Raw genomic sequence first — 15,355 nt, 5'->3', positions numbered from 1 at the left:
CACATTGTAGAGGTCTGGATACAATTTCATGCCTTAGCTTAAAAAAAAAATAAAAAAAAGAACGCACCACTAGTATCGATGATTCCCATGGCATTCGTCGTTTCATTGGCCCAACTGGATAGTATTGGCACAGTGCAGGAGTTATGCTACCTTTCCTCGGCCACGCTGCATGCAGTTACAGCGTTGCGAGAGCCTCGTTTTTAAATCACATTCTTATCGAGTCTGTTGACGGGACTATATTTTTCTAGATATACTTTTCACTCGAATTGGGATGAGGTATCATATATCGACAGCTTTATATCGTTCACCCAGTTGTTGTGCTTTCTACATCTACATCTGCATGCACACTCGCAGTCCACCGTATGGTGCATGGCGGAAGGTACCCCATACAATTAGAAGTCAATTTCTTGCCTGTTCCACTCGCATATAAAGCGAGGGAGAAACGACTGTCAGTATGCCTCCGTAGTAAGTCTCTGATCTTATCTTCAAGGTCCTTACGCGAATTGTACCTTGGCGACAGTAGAATCGATCTGCGCTCAGCATCAACTGCGGTTCTCTAAATTTTCTCAATAGAGCTCTTCAGAAAAAAACGGCACCTTCCCTCCAGTGATTCCTATTTGAGTTCCAGATGCATCTCCGTGATACCGATAACAAACGTAGCATTGCACTTCGATGTCTTCCTTTAATCCGACCTAGTGTGGATCCCAAACTAGCGAACAGTACTCAACAATGGGTTGCACTAGTTTCCATATGTGGTCTCCGCAAATGGGCCACATTGTCCTAAAATTCTCCCAATAAACTTAAGTCGACCAGTCGCCTTCCCTACTAGAATACTTACGTGCCTAGATATTTAACCGATGTGGCTGTGTCAAGCATCGCGCTACTAATGCTGTACTCAAACGTTACGTTTTATTTTTCCTACTCATCTGCATCACCTTATATTAGCTACATTTAGAGCTACCTGTTCATCACAGCAACAAGAAGTTCCATCTAAGTAGTATCCTCCTATAGTCACTCAACGACCACACCTACCCATACACCACAGTATCATCAGCCAATAAGGGCAGACTGTTGCTTACTAAATCCGACGGACCATTTATGTATATAGAAAATAACAGCGATCATGTCATACTTCCCCGGTGCACTCCTGATAATACCCTTCTCTCTGATGAACACTCGCTGTTGAGGACAACGTACTGGATTACGTTACTTAAAAGGTCTTCTTTATGCTTGTGCCTTTACTAACAGGCAACTGTGTGGCACTGTGACAAATGCTTTACGGAAATCTAGGAACACGGAATCTGCCTGTTGCCCTTGATCTGTGGGTCGTAGGGTTTCACGTGAGAAAAGGGCAAACTAAGTTTTGCACGAGCAGTGCTACCTGAAACCATACTGATCTGCGGACAGAGGCTTCTTCCTCCCAAAGAAATTTATTGTATCCTAAGCGAGAATATATTAAGGATTCTGTAGCAGGCCGATTCACAGATATTGGTCTGAACTTTTGTTCTGATGTGAAGCGGAGCCATTTCACTAATAATTTGTTCCCTCGACGTATTACGACCGGTTCTATGAATAAAACGTCCGATTTTGAGCTTTTCTGTTCTACCCCCGTGCAAAAACCCCTGTAATTTCTTCACCATCACTGTCCTTTAAGATGTTTGTTGTTGAGGTAGTGTGCTGCATTTAGGAAGCTGTATATGTCTCCATTGACCAGTTCAGTAAATAGGACGTCTCAAATGCAGTTCTGTATTTATAAATATACACAAATACGTTAAACTTCTACTTGTGTGGATCCAACATCTTTATATGGTTGTATACTGTAGATATAAGTCTATTATCACAGAGATCAATAAGCTTGTTTATAATTGTATGTTAGTAGTCATTTGTGGTAGGATGTTTAGCCGTTTCTGCATCCCCTGAAGATTAAATTGCTTGCAATCACGGTGTTTGATCGTTGTGTTCCACCGTTCAAATATATTAAGTCCCAATTGGAACAATGGTGAGCAGTGATTTATTCCATATGGTTTCGTTACCGCTTGGAAATACCTCTTGTAAAGTTCGCCTCCATGGTTCACTTGAAAGGTGTTGGAGCACCAAATCGTTGCAACCTGCAGCTACTGTTCGCAAACCTCTGAAGCGTCCTTACCCCGCTTAACCTTCACAGGTAGAGTCCAAGGAAGTTATAATATGCTAGTGTCAAATATTATAGCAATAATCAAAAATTCTTCAAGGTTGCGTATATTTTGCACAAAACAGTATAAACAGGTGACAGTAAAGTAGAAGCAATGTAAACAATACAGAATGTAATCAACTGTAACATACATAACGGTAGACAAAATATTCTTTTTTCCAACTTAACAGATTTGTACATACATTCTGACAACTGATTAAAGCACTCAGTATGGGATGTGACCACCTCTGGCACCAATTGAGGTCTGGTAACGACAGGTCATGCTGTGAATGATGTCATCAGTCTCATGTTGAGCCAATAACGCCCATTCTTCCTGCAGAGCTGCTCACAAGTGTTGGAGAATGGTTGGTGGATGCTGATGTGATGTAACCCATTTTCCTAGCGCTTCCCAGACATGCTCTATGAGATTCAAATTGGGAGAGAGAGCTGGCCACGTCATGCGTGCAGTATCTTCCATTTCCAAAAAAAGCATAAAACACCTGTGGTCTAAGAGGTCGAGCGTTATCGTCCATCAGCACCAGGTCTGGGCCCACAGCACCACGCAACAACTGCACATGAGATCCCACGAACTCCTCACGGTACCTGACAGCAGTTAAATCTTGCTGATTCGCCCATATAATGCCATGAAGAGATGTTCGAGTGGTCAACATAACCCTGGCCCACACTATTACGGATCCTCCTCGATATCGCTCTCTTTCCACAATGTTTGGATTCCGAAATCATGTACCACGTGCTCTCCAGATGCGAATCCACGGAGAATCATTCTCCAGACCTAATCGGGGCTCATCTGTGAAAAGAACATTGGTCCACAGTTCAACTGTCCAGGTGGCATGTTGACAGCTCCATCCAGACGTTCCCTTCTGTAAAGACACGCCAGAGGTAAGCAGACAGCAGGTCTCTAACAATAAAGGCCACTCTGATGAAGCCTTCTGTACACCGTCTGCCTTGATACAACACTTCCAGGGGATGCTGCGAGGTCAGATGCCAGTTGGAGTGCAGTAGCGAGGTACCGTCGTGCCCTTATAGCCAAATAACGGTACACTCTTTCTGATGTCAAACATGATCGGCCCTGTCGCTATCTCCGGGATACAGTTTCGGTGTCTATAAACTGTCGCCTCATCCGAGAAACAACAGAATGATTCACATTAAGCCATCGAGCCACATCAATTTCCGACTCTCTTTCTTCCATTCTTCCTGTCGCCCTCCACAACAGAGAGTCTGTAGGCGTCTTCTCTGTGTCACACAAGACTGTCTGTGTGCACACAGTTATTGTGGATGTCGGTCTACCATGAAAACACTACCCCGCCTGATAGGTGCCCTGACGTCTTTGTTGCCGCCGTTGTCCGTTGACAGGAATGCCATCTTCCGTGCAGAACAAGATGGCAACGGCGTCTGTTAACAGTTTGTATGATTGTATCGTGAATTGGACACAGGACGGGGAAACAGCAGTTTGTTACTTTAATTTAGGACAGCAGTGCATACAGAGTGATTATAATTAAAGTTAAACTTTCAAACCGCTGTAGAAATAGCACCACTGGTCAGAATGACGTCAAGTTGCAACGGAATATTATCGGAGAAGGGGGGAAAACAAATGGTAAAAGAAAAAATATGGTTCAAATGGCTCTGAGCACTATGGGACTTAACTTTTGAGGTCATCAGTCCCCTAGAACTTAGAACTACTTAAACCTAACTACCCTAAGGACATCACAAACATCGATGCCCGAGGCAGGATTAGAACATGCGACCGTAGCGGTCGCGCGGTTCCAGACTGTAGCGCCTAGAACCGCTCGGTCACTTCCGCCGGCTGTATAAAAAAACAAATAGCTGCAAAATGTAGGAATAGATGGCGCTGTAAGCCTCATAATTTAATAGTGGTCGACTACAAATGACAAATGAATGCCTAAGGTGTACGTTTGATGTTAAATAAACTGTACTACGCAGTGTACATGGGTGTATAGGTGTGATACCGTTAGTTACGTAAGCCCATCCACCACGGCAAGATCATATCACATTGCGATACTACTGCGAGTTACTTTAAGTACAAAATGGATAAGTGTTTATATACTTTTGCCCTGCCTTGTGGCAAGTACGCTAAACACCTCAGTGGATGCGTGTGTGGCAGGGCCTCCACCTTCTTCCGCTTAGTTGCTGCTGTGTGGTTTTCGCACCTTGCCAGACTGGCTCACCTAGCAACGGCGAGTCGGATCTGTTGTATTTTTGCAAGGCGCAATATCCTTGCTCCCTGGCGACTGGCGCTCCTGCAATCTACTTTCTACTCTGTGCGCTACACGATTCTGGAAAATTGGCCGCCACCGAGGTACACTGGCATGTATTGACGGGTAAGACGGCTGTAATATACCGTGAAGGGCAACACTGTAACCTACTGTTACCGTTAGTTAACTGCTGGAAAGTAACACTAAGTAAACGAGCGCTATTGTCTACAGCCACCTCTTCAGTACAGTGTATAATCTAGAAAGGGATTTTCACTCTGCAGCGGATTGTGCGCTGATATGAAACTTCCTGGCAGATTAAAACTGTGTGCCGGACCGAGACTCTAAATCGGGACCTTTGCGTTTCGCGAGAATGTGCTCTACCAACTGAGCTACCCAAGCACGACTCGCGACCCGTCCTCACAGTTTCAATTCTGCCAGTACCACGCCTCCCAAGTTCGAGTCTCGGTCCGGAACACAGTTTTAATCTTACAGGGTGTTTCAGTGTATAAACTGTTGGTAAGCTGAAGAGCGAACAGAGTTCTTAGGGGGGAAGTGACCTTTCTCAGAACAGCACTACAGCTGTGACACAGGGTCACTAAGAACCAGTTTCCCATCCAGCAGAGCAGTGTAGCGTGATGACGTACATTGTTGATTTGTGTTTCTTGCGTTATTTATATCAATTACAAATACATGTATTCCACATATAGTCAACACATTTAGTGGAAAATAAACACTTCTAGTCATGTCTGAGCACTGACATGTAAAATGAGTTTTGTGAAAAGGCCACAATAACATTGGGTAGCAGCCTATGGGTACTCGTTGGGGTGCATGTTGGTAGAGAGACTGGAGTTTCGCCAGCTCGCTCCTCGGTTTACAGACAGACTTACACAGAAGGCATAAAGCTCACAACAATAAAAACGCGTTATCAGGCACAGAACTTGGCAGAAGGTCATGGAACTGATGAGTCAATTGTATGATGGTACATACCACGAGCAGGCTAAGAGTACACCAAAAACCACATGAACCAAAGGATAGTAGTGGGTAGTACAACTGAAAACACCATTTAGACAATGTAGTCGAACTCGCAGCAAGTTAACAACACTACTGGCCATTACAATTGCTTCCTCACGAAGACACGAAGATGACGTGCTACAGACGCGAATTTAAGCGACAGGAAAAAGATGCTGTGATATGCAAATGATTAGCTTTTCAGAGCATTCACACAAGGTTGGCGCCGGTGGCGACACCTACAACATGCTGACATGAGGAAAGTTTCCAACCAATTTCTCATACACAAACAGCAGTTGACCGGCGTTACCTGGTGAAACGTTGTTGTGATGCCTCGTGTAAGGAGGAGAAAAGTGTACCATCACGTTTCCGACTTTGATAAAGGTCGGATTGTAGCCTATCGCGATTGCGGTTTATCGTATCGCGACACTGCTGCGCCCGTTGGTCGAGATCCAATGACTGTTAGCAGAATCGGTGGGTTCAGGAGGGTAATACGTAACGCAGTGCTGGATCGCAACGGCCTCGTGTCACTAGCAGTCGAGATGACAGGCATCTTATCCGCGTGGCTGTAACGGATCGTGCAGCCACGTCTCGATCCCTGAGTCAACACATGGGGACGTTTGAAAGACAACGAACATCTGCACGAACAGTTCGACGACGTTTGCAGCAGCATGGACTATCAGCTCGGAGACCACGGCTGCGGTTACCCTTGACGCTGCATCACAGACAGGAGCGCCTGCGATGGTGAACGATGAAACTGGCTGCACGAATGGCAAAACGTCATTTTTTTTTCAGATGAATCCAGGTTCTGTTTACAGCATCATAATGGTGTCGTCCGTGTTTGACGACATCGCGGTGAACGCACATTTGAAGCGTATATTCGTCATCGCCATAGTGGCGTATCACCCGGCGTGATGGTTTGGGGTGCCATTGGTTACACGTCTTGGTCACCTCTTGTTCGCATTGACGGCACTTTTAACAGTGGACGTTACATTTCAGATATGTTACGACGCGTGGCTCTACCCTTCATTCGACCCCTGCGAAACCCTACATTTCAGCAGGATAATGTACGACCGCATGTTGCAGGTCCTGTACGGGCCTTTCTGGATACAGAAAATGTTCGACTGCAGCCCTGGCCAGCACATTCTCCAGATCTCTCACCAACTGAAATCGTCTGGTCAATGGTGGCCGAGCAACTGGCTCGTCACAATACGCCAGTCACTAGTCTTGATGAACTGTGTTATCGTGTTGAAGCTGCATGAGCAGCTGTACCTGTACACGCCATCCAAGCTCTTTTTGATTCAATGCCCAGGCGTATCATGGCCGTTGTTACTGCCAGAGGTCGTTGTTCTCAGGATCTATGCACACAAACTGCGTGAAAATGCCGTCACATGTCAGTTCCAGTATAATATATTTGTCCAATGAATACCGTTTGTCATCCGCATTTCTTCTTGGTGTAGCAATTTTAATGGCCAGTTGCGGACATAACTGAATATGCAGATGTTTATCATTCCAATGCAGATGCAGAAAGTAGATAGGAGCTATGTCATCTACATTCAGTATATAAGAAACCGCATTTGTCTATGGTTGGTTGTGAGAAGATGGTGTTATGCCCCTCCAAGCGGGACAAACGTTTAACGGAATTTAATAACGGCATGATTATGATATATCAAAATGCGGATTATCGTTCCGCAATGTTGCAGTTGTCATTGGTCAGGGTTGCGAATCTGGAATGACATGTTCAGCGAGCGCGCCTACTATCACGTGTGAGGAGAGGCATACTGTGCGCTCGGCTGTGTACGATCCTACGGACGCAGTGACACGTCAGATCGCTAAACTGGCAAGGTCAACAACACATCATTCATGACAGCGGGGTGGTTGTCCGCTTTCCAGGTAACCACTTTTCGCAGAAAGCAGATGTCGTGTTGTTCCACAAGGCTGCCATAGCAGCGCCGCCAGAGGTCGTGCTGGAACCTGCCTGCTTCTGCTATCCATTTGACTAGATAAACGAAAGGTATCCTGCAGCTGGACAGTATTTAGGGCGGAGCACTGCGGTACTTCGGCAGTTCACACTAGGCCTACACTCCAGTTCGGACATTCGGCCCCATGTTGACGCCGCTGTCACTGCCGGCGACCGGCCACAAGCGCTGTGAACAACATTGTGGGTCACCGCGACACCTCTGATGTACCTGAGTACGTGGTTGTGGATGTTGTAAAACTTTGTTCAAAGTATTCTTGTACAACACTGACTGAGGACTGTTCCAAAGGAATTTGAAACCCGTGATAGGTGGATGAACTTAAAACATTTGTTGAACCTCAACTCCACGCATTGATGGAAGAAATTAACTCTTAGTCTATTGTTGCTTCAAGAGGGTCTCAGAGAGAGAGTTTTTTATGTGACGAACTTATTCTCTAAATTTCAGCCTTTAGCCAGCGATTTTCGACTCGTAAATCTTGTATAATTCTTCGTTGGAGGAGACGAGCAGCGAATATTATTTTTTTAAAACAATCTTTGATATTTTTGGTGACGCAGATGTCGGATTCTACAGTGGCGACGAGGATAGTTAAGTTTCATGTGTGTGCCAATAGCAACTTTCGGGGAGTTGTGTATATTCTCATACTGTGTCAAGTTATTTCTTTGTTTTTTTCAGAATCGCAACACCCAATGTTACTGCATACGTGTTGCTCTCACTCCAGCATATGCAACCCGCTCTGAATGCCATAGTACGCTCTGTAGCTGCAGTTACAGTTTCAGTGCTGGAGGAATTCAACTGTCTCTCCAGAACTGGCACTGTGGACAACACATTCCGGCATGGAAGGCCCTTCATTCCAGACATTCGACCACAAAGGGGAACCTTGGGCCAACTGCAACTAACGACCTGGAAGTATCCGACTTGGAGATTGAAAATTATTCACGATTATATATCTTTGTATTGGGTGTCGATGACGATTTAGATTCGTGTCTGAACTGGATGTCACAATATTAAGGTAAAAAATACATCATTTGGTTTGCAACAAAATCTTTCCTTTACTAACCACATGCCTATTAGCAGTTAGTGGCTTTAGTAGTTGGAATCTTTTATTTAGCTGGCAGTATTGACGCTCGCTGTATTGCAGTAGTTCGCGTAATGAAGATTTTGGAGAGGTAAGTGCTTAATGAAATGTATAGTTTATGGTTAAGATTTCTTTTTAGTCAGAGCCATTCTTTAAAATTAATTATTTGACGTCAGGTTGTAATTTTTTTGAGCAGTCAGATTGCGTTGTGCTAGAATATTGTGGGTCAGTGTTGACATGATAAGAATAAGTAAAGAGAAAGTAGGTTCACTTGCATTCAATTTCACTCAGCAGTTTAAGTAAAATATTTTAATAAAGAAGCTTCAATATGTCATCTCGTACAACAACTTACCGCTGAGGGAGAGCCCCACGCCCTCCTATAAGATAAGGTCAAATCCAGTTTGCTTGAAATTTTGAGTCTCATGTTCATGTAGGTGCAACTAGACACAAGTTTCTCAGCTGTCACAATCTCAGTGGACATCATACAGAGAATGGATGTCACAGATACAAGGCCTATTATTTGCAATAATCACGATTGCAGATAGTCTTATGTAGCTTCATAGCCACGATATTAGTGTGCGCAGTGAGTGATGGAAACTGGGCAGACTTCATTAAATTAACAGACCCTTCGTTAGAAATGTGTTTGTTCATCATAAGGGCCTTTGAACAGTCATTGTGATCAGCAGAAACTCTGTAATACATATCCCAAGTTTTCACTATCAGGATAACTTACAGTCTGAACAGATTCGGCATCAATGAAGGCTTGAAGTCATTGCATCTGTGAGTTCAACTGCAGCAAACATTCTTGCACCTGCTAAACAGGTCAAGATGTCCTCCACCTTCAGCACTGTGTATAAGTCCACCACAAACTGGAAGTTTATTGTGTTTTTGAGATCACTACAGATGTGAAGCGGGCTGTCTGGTTTTTCTGTTATGACTATAGGTTTGGCCCACAGATTTTTTGAGACAGGGTAAGGGGGCCGTCATCCTGTAATCGTTTTAACAGAAGCTGCAGCTTATCTCATAAGGCAAAACGCACATTACGTGCCGCATCGGAGTATGGATATATGTGCTTCCAACTTCCTGACGCCAGATCCTGATTGAAAAAAAACGGATCTTAATTTTGGAAAGGATTTGTCAAGTAAACTGCAAACGCTAAGGGAAAAGTACACAGTGGGTGTAGAGTCATGTGTCTCTAGCCCCAACACATTGAAGAGAGAATCCCAACAGTTTTACCACTCTTGGAGTATCCACTACAAGGCTGTAGGCCCTGATAGTGTGGGCACTGTACCTCATTTTGATGCCATTTCTGCCACTTGGAGTGGCTAACTCTCTGGCTGTCTTCCAAAGGCATTTCGAAAACCTCACTCGTGAAATGTCAGATATGACAAACTAACCAGATGACATCATCATCACATGAAACAATGCTGAGAATCTAGCAAAGAACTCAAACATCATATTCAGTACTCCGGAAAGCAACTCTTAGACGCAATAAGGAGAAGTGTAGTTTTTTTTTTTTTTTTTTTTTTTTTTTTTTTTTTTTTTTTTTTGATGAATAGGTCGAATACTTGGGACACATACACATTGCAAAAGGCATTTGTCTCACACTTCGATGTGTGGAGGTGGTGCAAAAATTGCCCAGAATTGCACAACTCAAGTCAGTACAAGGACAGTTGAATTATTAGCGAAAATTCATAAAAAGCCACCATCAGTCGCACATCCTCTTCATAAACTGCTCAGGAAAAAAGTAAGGTGGACACCAGTGCGCGTGACAGGGAAATTCGAAGAATTTAAGCAGGCACTCCTCTGCCACATGTGTCTCACCCACTATGATCCATTCCAACCATTCCTTTTAGCAGTACATGGGTCTGACAATGCAATGGGGTGGAGCAATCCTTTGCATTCATCTCCAAGAGCCATTGAAATGATAGACAAATTGAACAAGAGGCACTGGCCATCATCTTTGACGTTAAAAATTTCATAATTACATACATGGAAAAAAATTCTCGTTGCTGACAGATCATAAGTCCATTTGCAAGGTGTCAGCATCCACCCCCACCAAGATGGCCCTTTGCCTAAAGCAGTGTGCCGTACTTTTATCTGCATATAAGTGTGACATACAATTCCATTCCACCACACAAAGTGATACTGTCAGTCTTCTGTCCAATTACCATCAGTTCAGGACCTAGGATTTGATGAGGACCGCGAAGTACGTTTCCACTTAGGCAACGCAGCAGAAGAAGGAGTAACCAGCCTCCTACTGGACACAATGCCGGTGGACCAACTCTCTACATACAAATCAGTTATCAGTGAACTTCTATCTTTGGTCCACTTATGGTGGCCCTCCTATCCATGATACATTACGAATGCAGGAACCCAGGCTTACTGGCACAGTAGACAAGAGTTTCAACACTCCACAGCGTGCTACTCCTACAAAATCGAGAACCACTGCAATATAACGACTGTTCCGACAACGGTACAGCAATGGGTGCTGGCCCTACTCCACTAGGGACACTAGGGGTTTGTCCTTAACAAAAGGCTGCCTCACCAGTGCGTATAGTGGTGGGGTCTCGAGGCCGCCAACACACAGGTGGTTGTATTTTCCACGACCTGCCAGAACAAGCAAGCCGCCACCTCACCGATTCTTCCCATGGCCAGTCACTTTCACACCACGGTCGAGAGTACACCTGGCTTTTGCCAGATCATTTGTCGGCCAGACCTGGTTCATAGCCACTGATGCAGACACAAGTTATCCTTATGCTCCCAAAAGTAAAACACCTCATCAACTCAAACAGAGGTCGCGCGCCACTCTACATCTACATCTACATCTACATCCGTACTCCGCAAGCCACCTGACGGTGTGTGGCGGAGGGTACCCTGAGTACCTCTATCGGTTCTCCCTTCTATTCCAGTCTCGTATTGTACGTGGAAAGAAGGATTGTCGGTATGCTTCTGTGTGGGCTCTAATCTCTCTGATTTTATCCTCATGGTCTCTTCGCGAGATATACGTAGGAGGGAGCAATATACTGCTTGACTCTTCGGTGAAGGTATGTTCTCGAAACTTTAACAAAAGCCCGTACCGAGCTACTGAGCGTCTCTCCTGCAGAGTCTTCCACAGGAGTTTATCTATCATCTCCGTAACGCTTTCGCAATTACTAAATGATCCTGTAACGAAGCGCGCTGCTCTCCGTTGGATCTTCTCTATCTCTTCTACCAACCCTACCTGGTGCGGATCCCACACTGCTGAGCAGTATTCAAGCATTGGGCGAACAAGCGTACTGTAACCTACTTCCTTTGTTGTCGGATTGCATTTCCTTAGGATTCTTCCAATGAATCTCAGTCTGGCATCTGCTTTACCGACGATCAACTTCATATGATCATTCCATTTTAAATCACTCCTAATGCGTACTCCCAGATAATTTATGAAATTAACTGCTTCCAGTTGCTGACCTGCTATTTTGTAGCTAAATGATAAGGGACCTATCTTTCTATGTATTCGCATCACATTACACTTCGCTACATTGAGATTCAATTGCCATTCCGTGCACCATGCGTCAATTCGCTGCAGATCCTCCTGCATTTCAGTACAATTTTCCATTGTTGCAACCTTTCGATACACCACAGCATCATCTGCAAAAAGCCTCAGTGAACTTCCGATGTCATCCACCAGGTCATTTATGTATATTGTGAATAGCAACGGTCCTATGACACTCCCCTGCGGCACACCTGAAATCACTCTTACTTCGGAAGACTTCTCTCCATTGAGAATGACGTGCTGCGTTCTGTTATCTAGGAACTCCTCAATCCAATCACACAATTGATCTGATAGTCCGTATGCTCTTACTTTGTTCATTAAACGACTGTGGGGAACTGTGTCAAACGCCTTGCGGAAGTCAAGAAACACGGCATCTACCTGTGAACCCGTGTCTAAGGCCCTCTGAGTCTCGTGGACGAATAGCGCGAGCTGGGTTTCACACGATCGTCTTTTTCGAAACCCATGCTGATTCCTACAGAGTAGATTTCTAGTCTCCAGAAAAGACATTATACTCGAACATAATACGTGTTCCAAAATTCTACAACTGATCGACGTTAGAGATATAGGTCTATAGTTCTGCACATGTGTTCGACGTCCCTTCTTGAGAACGGGGATGACCTGTGCCCTTTTCCAATCCTTTGGAACGCTTCGCTCTTCTAGAGACCTACGGTACACCGCTGCAAGAAGGGGGGCAAGTTCCTTCGCGTACTCTGTGTAAAATCGAACTGGTATCCCATCAGGACCAGCGGCCTTTCCTCTTTTGAGCGATTTTAATTGTTTCTCTATCCCTCTGTCGTCTACTTCGATATCTACCATTTTGTCAACTGTGCGACAATCTAGAGAAGGAAGCACAGTGCAGTCTTCCTCTGTGAAACAGCTTTGGAAGAAGACATTTAGTAATTCGGCCTTTAGTCTGTCATCCTCTGTTTCAGTACCATTTTGGTCACAGAGTGTCTGGACATTTTGTTTTGATCCACCTACCGCTTTGACATAGGACCAAAATTTCTTAGGATTTTCTGCCAAGTCAGTACATAGAACTTTACTTTCGAATTCATTGAAAGCCTCTCGCATAGCCCTCCTCACACTACATTTCGCTTCGCGTAATTTTTGTTTGTCTGCAAGGCTTTGGCTATGTTTATGTTTGCTGTGAAGTTCCCTTTGCTTCCGCAGCAGTTTTCTAACTCGGTTGTTGTACCACGGTGGCTCTTTTCCATCTCTTACGATCTTGCTTGGCACATACTCATCTAACGCATATTGTACCATGGTTTTGAACTTCGTCCACTGATGCTCAACACTATCTGTACTTGAGACAAAACTTGTGTGTTGAGCCATCAAGTACTCTGAAATCTGCTTTTTGTCACTTTTGCTAAACAGAAAAATCTTCCTACCTTTTTTAATATTTCTATTTACGGCTGAAATCATCGATGCAATAACCGCTTTATGATCGCTGATTCCCTGTTCTGCATTAACTGATTCAAATAGTTCGGGTCTGTTTGTCACCAGAAGGTCTAATATGTTATCGCCACGAGTCGGTTCTCTGTTTAATTGCTCAAGGTAGTTTTCAGATAAAGCACTTAAAAATATTTCACTGGATTCTTTGTCCCTGCCACCCGTTATGAACGTTTGAGTCTCCCAGTCTATATCCGGCAAATTAAAATCTCCACCAAGAACTATAACATGGTGGGGAAATCTACTCGAAATATTTTCCAAATTATTCTTCAGGTGCTGAGCCACAACAGCTGCTGAGCCCGGGGGCCTATAGAGACATCCAATTACTATGTCTGAGCCTGCTTTAACCGTGACCTTCACCCAAATCATTTCACAATTCGAATCTCCGTCAATTTCCTTCGATACTATTGCACTTCTTATCGCTATAAACACGCCTCCCCCTTCACTGTCCAGCCTATCTCTGCGGTATACATTCCAATCAGAGTTTAGGATTTCATTACTGTTTACGTCTGGTTTCAGCCAACTTTCTGTTCCTAGTACTATATGGGCGTTGTGACCGTTTATTAATGAGAGCAGTTCTGGGACCTTTCTATAGACGCTCCTGCAGTTTACTATTAGCACATTAATATTGTTATTCCTTGTTGCATTTTGCCTACTCCTGCCTTGCCGCGTCTCAGGAGGCGTCTTGTCGGGCCTAGGGAGGGAATTCTCTAACCTAAAAAAACCTCATGTGCACTCCACACGTACTCCGCTACCCTCGTAGCCGCTTCCGGCGTGTAGTGCACGCCTGACCTATTCAGGGGGACCCTACATTTCTCCACCCGATAGCGGAGGTCGAGAAATTTGCACCCCAGCTCTCCGCAGAATCGTCTGAGCCTCTGGTTTAAGCCTTCCACTCGGCTCCAAACCAGAGGACCGCGATCGGTTCTCGGAACGATACTACAAATAGTTAGCTCTGATTCCACCCCGCGAGCGAGGCTTTCCACCTTCACCAACTCCGCCAACCGCCTGTACGAACTGAGGATGACCTCTGAACCCAGACGGCAAGAGTCATTGGTGCCGACATGAGCAACAATTTGCAGTCGGGTGCACCCAGTGCTCTCTATCGCCGCCGGTAGGGCCTCCTCCACATCTCGGATGAGACCCCCCGGCAAGCAGACAGAGTGAACACTGGCCTTCTTCCCCGACCTTTCCGCTATTTCCCTAAGGGGCTCCATCACCCGCCTAACGTTGGAGCTCTCACTTTAACAACATTGTTAGGCTAACTTCCATATTTTAGGGCTCGATCTAGGTTTTCCCCGATACTACATTTGCATTGTGTGGTTAAAGACTTTTTCTATATTAGGAAGTTGTGGGCAGTGGGCCAAGGCCCTAGTGGAGGCCACCAAGAACAGAGAGCGAGCTGAATTGGAGGCCATAAATACTGAGCACAGTGAGTGGGCCGTACTAGTGATTTTGGAAAACAGTTTTCAGTGGTTCTTACCTGCAGAGGGACTTCTGGCCAAAGCTCTCTCGCCCTTCTGCCTAGGGTCGGACGGGAGCGCCAGTCTGCAAAACATTTTACCTTGACCATACACCAGTCCATCATGGAAGATAAACGGATGGCTGAAAGTGAGTGGAGAAAGACATTTAAGAGGGACTGTTGGTAAACTGAGCTTTTGTGCAGACTGTAGGAAGGTCATAAAGCTCTGTACATTCTCATCTTAGAAGCTGGGACGATACGGACAGAGGGGCAAGCACACATGTCTAGTGGCGGTAGGATTCTAACTCCACCCTCCCCGCGCCCCTCTCCTGACGCCAGGAAGTCGACAGTGTCTTTCACTGAGCGGCAAAAATATACAGGGTGTTACAAGAAGGTACGGCCAAACTTTCAGGAAACATTCCTCACACACAAAGAAAGAAAAT

At 44.9% G+C, this 15,355-nt stretch overlaps 1 protein-coding gene across 3 annotated transcripts in view; it reads right to left on the bottom strand.

Moving 5' to 3' along the window:
- Positions 1–15,355, bottom strand: part of LOC126281587 (leucine-rich repeat transmembrane neuronal protein 2-like) — an 82,541-nt gene that overhangs the window by 41,011 nt on the left and 26,175 nt on the right. Inside the window, exon 1 of one of the 3 annotated variants that reach the window (XR_007551287.1) lies at positions 14,934–15,000. The exons of the other annotated variants lie outside the window; for them this stretch is intronic. The gene's annotated coding sequence lies outside the window, so the exon portion shown is untranslated. Of the gene's footprint in view, positions 1–14,933; positions 15,001–15,355 lie in introns of those variants that run through there. 3 annotated transcript variants of the gene reach the window in all.

This window comes from Schistocerca gregaria, chromosome 7 (assembly GCF_023897955.1).
Source record: "Schistocerca gregaria isolate iqSchGreg1 chromosome 7, iqSchGreg1.2, whole genome shotgun sequence".
In the NCBI taxonomy this organism is placed as follows: Eukaryota; Metazoa; Arthropoda; class Insecta; order Orthoptera; family Acrididae; genus Schistocerca; species Schistocerca gregaria.
The sequence above is the reverse complement of the archived record's forward strand: the minus strand, read 5'-3'. Positions and strand labels throughout refer to the sequence as shown.